The sequence below is a fragment of the Cibotium barometz genome, chromosome 46 (genome assembly GCF_041138505.1).
Source record: "Cibotium barometz isolate CiBa-2024 chromosome 46, ASM4113850v1, whole genome shotgun sequence".
Taxonomy (NCBI): domain Eukaryota; kingdom Viridiplantae; phylum Streptophyta; class Polypodiopsida; order Cyatheales; family Cibotiaceae; genus Cibotium; species Cibotium barometz.
In genome coordinates, this window is record NC_141091.1 from 23,023,194 (window position 1) to 23,035,460 (window position 12,267).

Consider the following 12,267-nt stretch of genomic DNA (forward strand, 5'->3'; position numbering starts at 1 on the left):
TAACTACTAGAAGAGTCATTCTAATGTTGGCCCCTTTTTGGAAAGCCCTTTCATTTGGATCTTCTTTGGTCAAGATGTTTTCTTGAGTGTTGTTTGGAGTCTTCTTCTTACTCCAACTATCTTTCTCTATATGGACTGGCTTGTCACAAAAGTTGCACTTCACTCTGGCTCTTGGTTCTTTGGTGAAGAATGCTGTATGCTCATAGTATGATGAAGATCCACCCAATTTGACTTTGAGTCTTTTTTATTCTAAGAAATTGGGAAAAATAAGGAACAAACCATTAAAAATGAAAGTTCTAACTCCTCACCCCAAATTGGAGAGCGAGTAACATTTCCTACAATACATGGAGGTAGTCAAATCTATATGATCTCTCTTACCCCTTGTATTTTATTAATGTAACCTATGAGATGTTGTAGAGAGAGACAATGGGAATAAATGATGAAAATTATCAGTAAATGAGATACAAATTCTTCTCAGTGTTTTAAATTTAAATTTAGCATATAAAAATTAGTTGTAGTGGGTGTACCAAGATTTTTGAGCACTGAAAAAATAAATAGATCTTCGAGGGGCCTCTATGCACATGTGTGTGTGCAACCTTGGTAGTAGTAGGTAATAATTGGTGAGGAAATCTAAAAAAATGGACCCCAAAAATGAGTTTAGCACCTAGTGTAAGTATCCGGCATAAAATATTATGGCTATGCCTAAGAAAATAATTAAAGACCCACCCTAGGCAAAGAGTGTGCACATTAATTATTTTACGGCTACCCCAACGAAACTAATCAAAGACCCACCCTAGGCAAATGAGTTTAGCACCTAGTGTAAGTAACTGGCATAAAATATTATGTCTGTCCCTAAGAAAATAATTAAAGACCCACCCTAGGCAAAGAGTGTGCACATTAATTAATAAAATCTTCAAAGGTCAAATGGAATAAGGTTCCAAAAACATGGTATGGTGAAAAAACCAAGGGTGGAATTGTTAGGTGGAAAACCATGGGTACACTCTAGTGTGTTAGTAGCCACGTCAGCCCGGGCTACTAGTACTTTGTAATCTGCACATTTATTATTATTGTATCGAGTACTTCCAACTATCACATCTTGTCTCTCTCGCTCTCTGAGCTCGATTATGACTGTGTGCGCATGTGTGTGTGTGTGTATGCAGAGAATCTACTCCCTCATCCCCAACAAAGGGGATGCATCATCCAAAGCCTTAGTGGCCAAGGGCGCCTAACGAGCACACCACCTAGATTGCTAGTTAAGGACATGAGCATGGATGAGTTGATAAAAAATCTGCTAAACTGTTTATGCTAGCAGGGGGCAGGGCCAGGCCATCCCCAACCAAACACCTCAAGCATGGATGAGTTAACAAAGAATCTGCTAAGCTGTTTACGTTAGTAGGGGGCAGGGCCAAGCCATCCCCAACCAACACCTCAATCAGAGACATGGTTTGATGCACAGTTTACTGCCAAAATCATACAAGTACATAGTGTCCAATGTTGAGGCCTAGACATTAACAAATTTGTGCTCATTAGCTAGCACAAGAATCATGATACATCTTATTGGTACCAAGGAATCCTAGTAAAGTGGACTCTAGTACCACAATGGCACTCCTTAACTAAGGCAACCGGCCATCCTCACCAGTCACTCCTTAGAAAGCACAAGTTTGAGTGCTTACCTATCAAAACCCACTAATCACATGAGGTATTTATAGAACCTCTTCAGGTGACTCATCCTGTACGGAGTGATGCTCACAAATGAGCCCCTGTGGAACGAGCTCAATGTTATGATTGGTGGTAGAAGATGGATGTATAATACCAAGATCTACCAATAGACGACAAAGCTATACACACTGCACAATATAGCTATGAATGTTGTGTTGTACTCAGCTTCACAACTTGGAGTCGCTACTACCAGGCTTCTTACTAAGCCATGAAATACATGAACTTCCAAGAAGGAAATAGGCACCGTGAATAGACACCCCAGTGTCATAACAATCACCATGATAAACACCCTAGTGTCATAACATCCTGCCAAGTCACACTATCAATGTAGGCAGTAAAGCATAAAGAAAACGCATTGCTGCTTCACTGCTTGCCAGTGTCAAGTTCCAGGGCAATGCATAAATCTACTCAACTGCTGTGACACTACATATTGAATGTCAAGACAGGTAGTGCATAGATTTATAAGCATCTGACATCTTGTTAAATAAATTGGATACCCAAATAATATTGCAAAAAGCCCCATGTCTGTAACGTCAAATGTATGCTATAATTCAACAATGAAAACTGAACCATGATCAAATCAACCCAATTATTATCCTCCAATGCATCATAGGGAGAAAGTGGCTCCTCATTAAATACAAAGGAAACAAGGGCTGTATCAGCAAAATGAGATGCATGTCGAGAGGCAACGCATGTTTGACTTGACATAAGTGTAGTCAGATTACCTGTTTTAGTGGGGAACTCTGTGAGTCACGAATGGTTGCATCCTCTTCAATTAATGCATCACCCATGACATCTTAATCAAAGTGTGGCTAATCTAGAGAGATGCATGTCGAGAGGCAACGCATGTTTGACCTGACATAAGTGTAGTCAGATTACCTGTTTTAGTGGGAAACTCTGTGAGTCATGAATGGTTGCATCCTCTTCAATTAATACAGCACCCATGACATCTTAATCAAAGTGTGGCTAATCTAGAGCAATATGGGAAAGTTGGGCTGCTAAATTTGCTAATTGTCAGCAAAGCAGAAGGTTGATTTGGAGCCAAAGGAGGCTCAATGGATTTAGCAATAAGCATGAAGATATAAGGATGGTGGACAATTTCCAACAACAAGGCATAATTCACTAAGGTCCATTGAATGCCAATACATCAACAAAGAAACCTTAATCAATGGTCAAGCCAACAAGGTGATAATCAACAAAATGAAAACGGGCTAATATAACAAATCTGTTAAGTGGGGGCAGTAAAGCATACATCCAACCATTACTATGAGAGTATAAGGTGTGTATGGCAAAATATGTTGGATGTGGGATCCCACACAGATTGATGTAAAGAAACCCTAAATCATGCATAGTGACACGGCAACAAAGCTAGAGACAATGTAATAGTCTGACATCATGAGCTTCCATGTAAATGAGCTACAAAGGGGAGGCAACTCAAACAAGAAACTTGGAAAGAAAGTAATACATCTTCGCAAGTAAGCATCACTGCATAAAGGCATTTCTCTAAGACATAGCACAATTGAGAGGTCAAATTCATAAGTGACAATGGACATCACCAATAACAATACACATCATATGTGTTGAAATATACAAGTGAATAGGGTGTGTGCGGGAACCAGCCCTTGGTTAGAGGCTGTAAAGAGAATCTGTAAATGTGAAAGAACCTGTGAAAAGGTGAGAAGAATCTACTGGGAGAGAATAAAGGGTAGCATGAGAAGATTTAGGAAGTGTGGAGATATTCTGGGAGAGGTGGAGAGAATCAAGCAAAAGAGATGGAGTGAATCAAGGAGAAATCAGTGGGATTAGATGCTTGGATGTAAACTCTATAAATTGAGGCATTGGACTAATGAGAATTTGCTAGTTTTTTATTATCCATGCCTACATTAAGCTATTAGTTAATTACTCACTAATCATGTCTTAATTATCGTCTAATCACTTTTTTAATGATGTTGATTCTAGCATTTGATCCACCATAGCTCATCACATTTCTATAATTTTAACATGGTATCAGAGCCAAGCCTAGAATCCATCAAGTTTATGAGCCCATTATCTAGTTAATTAGGACTAGTAGATAATTAAAAAATAATCAATATTTTTTAGTTATTTTCAAGAAGCCTTCTGTACCCCCAGCTGGTGGAGGAGCTCTATCTCCTTGCACACATCAAATTAGCCCCATTGCTTCTAGCCATACATAGCCATCTCAATGGTGCTCCAGCCCATCAAATCAGAAGTGCAAATCGTCGGTGCATCTAGGAGAATTCGTATTTTTTTCAAGCAAATCAGTGATTTCTACTTCATCAAATCAAATGGGTCTAATTCCTCTTAGCCCTGGGGGTTTTCAAGCATGCTCTACAAGCTGGTGAAGTGAGAATTTGATTTGGTCAAGTCTATAGTGAGATCCAAGCTCTTCATCAAATCTGCAAGTGACTTTGGTAAAACAGAGATCAAGCATTCAATGTTTGGCCAAATCTTGTGTTTCTTGGCTTAATCCTCTACTAGACTAATTGCTTTTGATGGCCTTGAAAGGATTTGAGCTCATTTGCAGTCTAAGGCCCCAGATCTAGGCTCCTCGCATCCTCTGTTTTCTGTACACAAAATAGAGGATTAATTTACTAATCAATGATTAATCAATGCTAATCACTGTATTTTGGTGCAATTGAGGATTCAAATTAACCATTAGGTATCTGATACAGATCCCTATAACTTCAGATTGCAATTCAGAGTTGGTTTGATACTCCAACCATTCCATACAAATTGGTTACCCTTGATTTAATGTAATTTCTGGTAAAATTATGTTGATAAATTTGTGGTAATCATCATTTTGCATTTAACCCTTGGTTAACGCTTGCAAATCACACTCAAATTCAAGATTATTCATAGCCAGAGTTGCATTTGGGAATGTGCATAAGAATGAATGTTATATGCATTATGTATTGGACACATTACATTAGTGTAAAAATGGGATCAGACACTACCCTTGTCCAGAATAAGGCAAGAGGTAAGACCTCCCGCATAGATTTGGGTTTGCATTACATAATGATACAAGATAAACATCAAAAGCCCAAAAGAACTGTCAACAAAACATTTAAACATGTTGCTCACATGGAGCAAGAGCTGATGGACAAGCTCATGGGGCCCCAGCCACATGAAAGAAGAAGAACATCTCTTTCCAAGAAGAGGATCCACACCAAGAAGAAAATCTAAAGGAAGCATTGAAGGAAGACATGGACACGAGAAGAGAAGCTGCCACAACAAGAAGACTGAAAGAAGAGACGGACGCGTGGAGAGAAGCTGCCACGACAAGAAGACTGAAGACAAGAGAAGATGTGAGGTTCCAAAGAGTGAGGAGCCATGTGAAAATCTGAGAGAGAGAGAGAGAGAGAGAGAGAGAGAGAGAGAGAGAGAGAGAGAGACCCCACAACCCAATGTAACCTGCCCCAACAAAGTAAAACCGCCTCTGAGCCACTGATGATGTAGGCCACTTGGTAGATGTATGTGTGAGCACTTTAGTCAAGGTCGCAGGCACTTGTAGTAGCCTTGGACACATAGAGAGAGAGAGTGTCAAGGACTATGAGTTTAGGGACTTGAGGCACTAGTCGCGGACTATCAAGTAAGAGAGAAACTTGGTACAGGGTACAGGTGTGCGAAGTTCACTTGAGGGGAGGTGTGCTAGGCACTGGTTGCGGACTATCAAGTAAGAGGAAACTTGGTATAGGGTCCAGGTGTGCTAAGTTCACTTGAGGTTCAGGTGTGCTAGGAGTATTCACTTGAGGGGAGGTGTTGAAATATACAAGTGAATAGGGTGTGTGCGGGAACAAGCCCTTGGTTAGAGGCTATAAAAGAGAATCTGTAAATGTGAAAGAACCTATGAAAAGGTGAGAAGATACTACTGGGAGAGAATAAAGGGTAGCATGAGAATATTTAGGAAGTGTGGAGATATTCTGGGAGAGGTGGAGAGAATCAAGCAAAAGAGGTGGAGTGAATCAAGGAGAAATCAGTGGGATTAGATGCTTGGATGCAAACTCTATAAATTGAGGCATTGGCCTAATGAGAATTTGCTGGTTTTGGATTATCCATGCCTACATTAAGCTATTAGTTAATTACTCACTAATCATGTCTTAATTATCATCTAATCACTTTGTTAATGATGTTGATTCTAGCATTTGATCCACCATAGCTCATCACATTTTTGTAATTTTAACAATATGCCCCCCCTTAAATGCAATAGCCATAGAGAAAACTCAGTTGGCAATTGCTATAAACCATAATCATCAGAGTACGGATCATGACCATAATTCATTGAGACTAGCAGAGCAACATCATGCAATGGAGTTGTAATAACTAAGGCACAATCATCATGAGCTCAATTAGCCTCTTCCGCTACACCAGATGGACCAACACTACTTGACAATTCTGTATCTGTATCAAGTAGCATCTGATAATGACAATAAGAGGTGGGCAAATCACTGCATGTTATTGTTAAGCATAGCCATCATGTGGAAAATTTTCTTCCTCGGCATTGTCACTGGTAGTTGCAAGACTTGCTACTTCTTCTTTTTCTCACTCTATGTACGCTTTCGGCATTCCTCAATTACATGATTAGGTTTCTGACAATAGTTGCATCTCTTCTTTTTCTCAGTTTTCTCCTCTTCGAACTTAGGAGGATCTGAATGGTCTTGTGCTTTTCCCTTAGGTTTAGCACGAGAAGTGGCCCTAGATTTTTCTTTGCCATAATGGGAGGCAGCAAAAGCCTGATCGAAAGCAAGCATGTTGTTTCTATTAGAACGAGACTGCTCTTCTTGTATAACATGAGAGCAACCAACTCATCAAATGTGAAAAAATCTGTATTCCTCTTTGTCATAGGAGGCAAAGAGCGGTAGAGCAAATCCTTGATAGGATTCATGCAAGTCATTGAGAACTCTAGAGGCAAGAGAACTGTTAGGAATCACCTCATTAATATTGATCAATTGCTCTCTTAGATCCGTAACACAGGTCAAAATTGCATCCGTAGATTCACCCTCACTTAGATGCTCCAAGTCAAGCTTTATCCGTAGGCAGCTTGAGCTTCATTATGGATCTAATACAGAGAGGCAAGTATATCCCATGCACTTTTAGAAGAAGTACATGAACGGATATGAGGTATGAATTGCCATTGTTGCAAGAGAGAGAAATTAAGGTATGCGCTTGCGTATCTTTAGCATCCCATCTGAGTTGTTTGCTATAGTTGGAGCAGGCGTAGGCACGGTACACTTCCACACTGGAACCATCCAACTAACATGCTGATAGCATAGCCCAGTAGGCCTTAAGCACCACATACATACACCCACAAGTTCTTTGTCGCCCAGTACATGCCTCATCATGTATTCCCACATGGAATAGTTGGTGCCATCCAACTGGTCCTCAATGGACAACATGCCAAATGAATCAGTGGTGTTTTTGGACATTTTACATAGTAAAGGAATGTACAAACTGAAGTATATCTGACACAAGCAATAGCTTCAAGTGACTCAGAGTACCTCAAATGTCTGCTCAATGCATGTGTAAACTTACCAAATCAGCAATCTACAGGTCAAAAGACGGACACAGAATCCATGGACGTAAAATCGACAGGTGCGGGGTGGAATCGACCTGATGTGGAATCAGCAGGTCGAAAGCTGACGTAAAATCAGTATAGGTGGAAAGCTAATGTGGCATTAGCAGATCAGGATTCGATGTCTACAAGTAAAAAGCTAATGTGGACTCAGAGGAGCAGGGCGGAATCTAAAAGCGAAGTCGTCAGGTCAGCATCAGCCTGACATACGACGAACACGAAACTAGCTGATGGTGGATGGACCTTGAACTAGTTGTAGGATAAACGGATGCTAAACTAGTGGACGAGCATGGAATCAACTAATGGAAGAAATCTAAATCAGTTGACAAACGGATGTTGAATCAACTGACAAATGGACATGGAATCAGCTAATAGAAGCAACTAACGAAAGCTAAAACCCAAACGCCAAATGTGAAAGGATGTATCCGGAATGTAGAATGTCGAATGCCAAATGGCGAATGCCGAACACTGTGCCAAAGCAAAAGTCCAAACGTGGAAAGTCGACTATTGAATGCGGAAAGCTGTTTGCTCTGGGCCATCGACCACCCTTGGATAAACTTGACCTGACTAACTATTGAATGCGAAAAGCTAAAGCTTGAAAGTTGACTGTTGAATGTTGAAATTGACTGCTGTGTGTGGAATGTTGAATGGTTAAATGCTGAAGTCGAATGCTGATGGAAGCAAAAGTTTGATGCCGAATGGCTAACCAGGCAAAATTGATGGACGTAGAAGTCCGATGCCAAAAGATGAAAGCTGAAAGTTGAATGTTGAGTGGTCGACTGGGCAAAACCAACAGACAAAGAAGTTCAATGCTGAAAGTTGAAAGCCATACTAAATAGTAGCGGCGGCGGCAACAACAAAACTAGCTAAAATCGGCGATGGACACGGAAGTCTGATGTTGAAATCTTCTCACTTGAGCTAAGCATAGTGTGAGAGAATGCCCAAAGTGTACGGCAACATAAGTGAATGACACCAACGTACAAAAGGAGGTAGCAACCCTAAAACTGTGTAAAGTGGGAGATGCAAGAGCGTACCCAAAATGTACAGTGGCGATAACTAATGATACCAATAATGTACAGAAGGAGGTAGAAACCCTATATCTGTGAGAAGTGAGAAAGCTTACCCAGGATGTACGACGGCATAAAGTAATGATACCATTGTACCACATGCTTTGTCGCTTCTTCAAAGAATAGTGGTGTGCAGCTATTCGCTCTGAAAACCAAGCTCTGAAACCAGGCTCGCATACACAACTCTGATACCAATGTTGGATGAGGGAGTAGATGATTTGCACACACACACAAACACACATGCACACACAATCGTATCAATCTCAAAGAGCGAGAGAGCCGAGAGCGAGAGAGCCGAGAGCAAGAGAGAGAGCGAGAGAGCCGAGAGCAAGAGAGAGAGCGAGATGCTCTGCACTTTGCACACACACACAAACACACATGCACACACAGTCGTATAATGACCTTAGAGAGCTAGAGAGACGAGATGTGATAGATAGAAGTATTTAATACAATAATAATTAATGTATGGAGTACAAAGTACTAGCAGCCCTAGCCCTAGGCTTGACATGGCTAACACACTAGAGTGTGTTCACACGGGGAAAAAAACCCCTACCAATAGAGGGTAAAAAGTGCCTGTGTGAGGGCTGTTCACAATAGAACTTCCAAGGCTAACACCCACCTATCTCCTAGTTTGGATAAACAACTTCTACATCCTTATCTTATAGATTATCTGTTAGATCTATTAAACAAAAGCACTTCACAAAGATGTAGTGCCTAGACTGGTAGAGATAGTCATGAAGCCTCTTGCTCTAGAGATCGATCATAAACCGATCAATGAGCAATCATTGATCGATCATAAACCGATCAATGAGCGATAAATCATGGCGGTGCTACATATCATATGGAGGTACTTGGTTCTAGTAATGTAGTCCCACATTGTTTCTCCCTCCTCTTTCTTGAGGTTATATATTTGTGTAATGAGGCTCCATTTGCCTCCATTATGTGAGAATCTTATCCGTCTCCACTAGCAATGGGGCTCCATTTACCTCCACTGTGCCTTAAGACCTTGCAGCTGTCCAAGTGTGTTTAGAAACCTAAACTTCTAGCTTGCTTTACCTTTAAGGTAAATCCTAAAAGAATAGGGATCATCAATCTATCACGTGGCATTGCAAACTTGATCGAACATCTCTAGATACTGAATAGGATCTCTAGTTTCATCAAATTTGGTCATCATCCTTGATATATAGATTGACTTGGTTATGTCAAACTCTGAGCCTCTAGGTGTTATGTAACCCCTCTTCCCATTTCAAATGCCATTCTTAGCATGTCTTCTTCTGTGTATTCAAATGGTGGGGAAGGTAAAGAGGTGGTTGCGTGAAACCCTTTATTTTTTTAGGGGAAGGTAAAGAGGTGGTTGCGTGAAACCCTTTATTTTTTTAGGGTATGGGATCTATTGCCCTATGGGGTGGGCTATGTGGTTTCCAATGGCACTTGTCCTTCCTCCGTTATCCTGGCTTTGAGGCTGCATGCTTGATATGATCAAGGACACGTTATGTGGATCCCTTTATGGGATAGCTACAAGGTCTTGAGACACATTATATGGATGCTCTTGTGAATCCCTTCATGTTAACACAGTCCCAGACACTAGCTCTTTACCTTCCTTGTGTTCCTTATTCCTTGTCCAAAATGAAGAAGAATTGGTACTTGGTTCCATGGTGAAGTTGCTTTATAAATGAGCCCTTGTGGGTTGTTTAATGACGTTTTCATGAAGTTTATGTCACCTTTTTTTATTAACTCATTTCTTCCCAAAGCTCCTTGCTTGAGGTAGATTTGAAGGAGCCTAATCTTTTATTAAGTGCTATTTGTTTGTTAAGCCCAAAGGCTTGGTGGGTTTGAGGAAGTGTGGTTTGATGCGACAGAGTTGAATGTATTATCATTTCTAATACTTAGTCCAAATCAAGTTTGGGTCAAAGGTTTTTAGTACTCATGAAGCAAGCCATGTGTCGGTGTTCACATCGAGGGTTTTACTCTTCTTTTCTAAGAGATGAAAATAGAATGCCTAATGCAACATGCTTCAAAACAAAATTTAAAAAAACAAACTTAGAGACCATATGTTTTTTGGAGTGTGACCTATCAAATTGGGTAATCCCAATAGCTTGGAATGGAGGGATGAATGGAACTAAGTATCCTAGGCTAGTGATGCCAAATATGTTCAAGATCTTACCTTAGCCTTGACAAAGTATGTGCCTTAGAGTCGTAATTTGTAACTTCCCTACGCCTTGACAAAGTATGTGCCTTAGAGTCGTAATTTGTAACTTCCCTGTGCCTTGACAAAGTATGTGCCTTAGAGTTATATTTTGTAACTTCCCTATGTGGATGCACTAGCTCATTTGTCACATCCTCACTCCTTACCTTAGCCTTGACAAAGTATGTGCCTTAGAGTTGTAATTTGTAACTTCCCTACGTGGATGCACTAGCTCGTTCATCACGTCCTCACTCCATTTTCACACCACAATGCTCCTTACCAATCTGAGGAGAAGGGAGAGCTCTCTTTGCCTAGATGGAGGTAAACAGAGATAGTCATTTCCAATGGTTCTCTCTTCACAAAAGGCGAGGAAAGAAGAGAAAGCTAATGCAAGAGAAAAACTTACAACCAATCTTATCTAGCAAGCATCCATTAGATTCAATAGAGCATAATCAAGAGGAGAGAAGAAGGGGAGCTCATAAGTATTCTATTGCAACAAAATGATTATGTATTACTTATTATAAAAAATGGCTTATATACAAGTGGTAGACTAGTTTTCACACTAGGCCGACCAAACTTAAAAATGGTTTAGCGTCTTACTAATCTTAAACAAGTATGTACACAAAGTCCATAGACTTTCCCTATTTGATATTAAGCACAAGGTAAGAATACTTTATACATTCTAGCATCATTTTATAAATGATAATTGTCTATTTGAGCAAATGGCAAAGGACCTTACATTAGGTTAGGTGGGTGAATCCATGTTAACCTATAGAGTGATTAAAAGTATGCATATAGCTCTCTATGAGCTATATACATGTATATAGTACACTGTGCATGTATATAACTCTTTATGCATGCACATGGCTCTCTATGAGCCATGTGCAGGCACAAATGGCTCTACTTTATGCATGTATAAAGCTCATAGACAACCCTCTATGAGTGCATAGAGCTCATAGAGAGAAAGCCTTATGCATGCATATAGAGAGCTCTACCTTATGCATACATAGAGTTCATAGACAACCCTCTATGAATGCATGCATAGAGCTCATAGAAATCATTATGCATGCATAGAGAACTCTATCTTATGGTGGATAGAGCTCTCTCTAGGCTCTATGCATGGATATAGTTCTTTGTGCATGCATATAGCCCTCTATGCATGCATATGGCTCTCTGTAAGCTCAATGCATTCATAGAGGGATCTACCTTATGCATGCATATATCTCTCTGTAAGCTCAATGCATTCATAGAGGGATCTACCTTATGGATATAGATCTCTATGCATTCATAGAGGGATCTACCTTATGGATATAGCTCTCTATGCATAGAGCTCTCTATTATCTTTATGCATGCATAGAGTGCTCTCTATGCATCCATAGGGCTCTCTAGTAGCTCCATGCATAGGGCTCGCTCTATAAAGGAGTTGGGCTCTCTATACATGCATAGGGATATCTCTATGAGCACTATGCATACATACAGTGCTCAATGCATGGATATAGCTCTTTACATTTATGTAAGGGCTCTATTTTATGCATAGACCTCTCTTTGAAGGAGGGTATGAAAATAATACTCTCTTATTATCTATGCATAGAGATCTCTATGATCTCTATGCATGCATAGGGCTCTCTCTCTCTCTATATGCATTGGGCTCTCTATACATGCATAGGGATCTCTCTATGAGTGTTATGCATGTATAGAGTGCTATA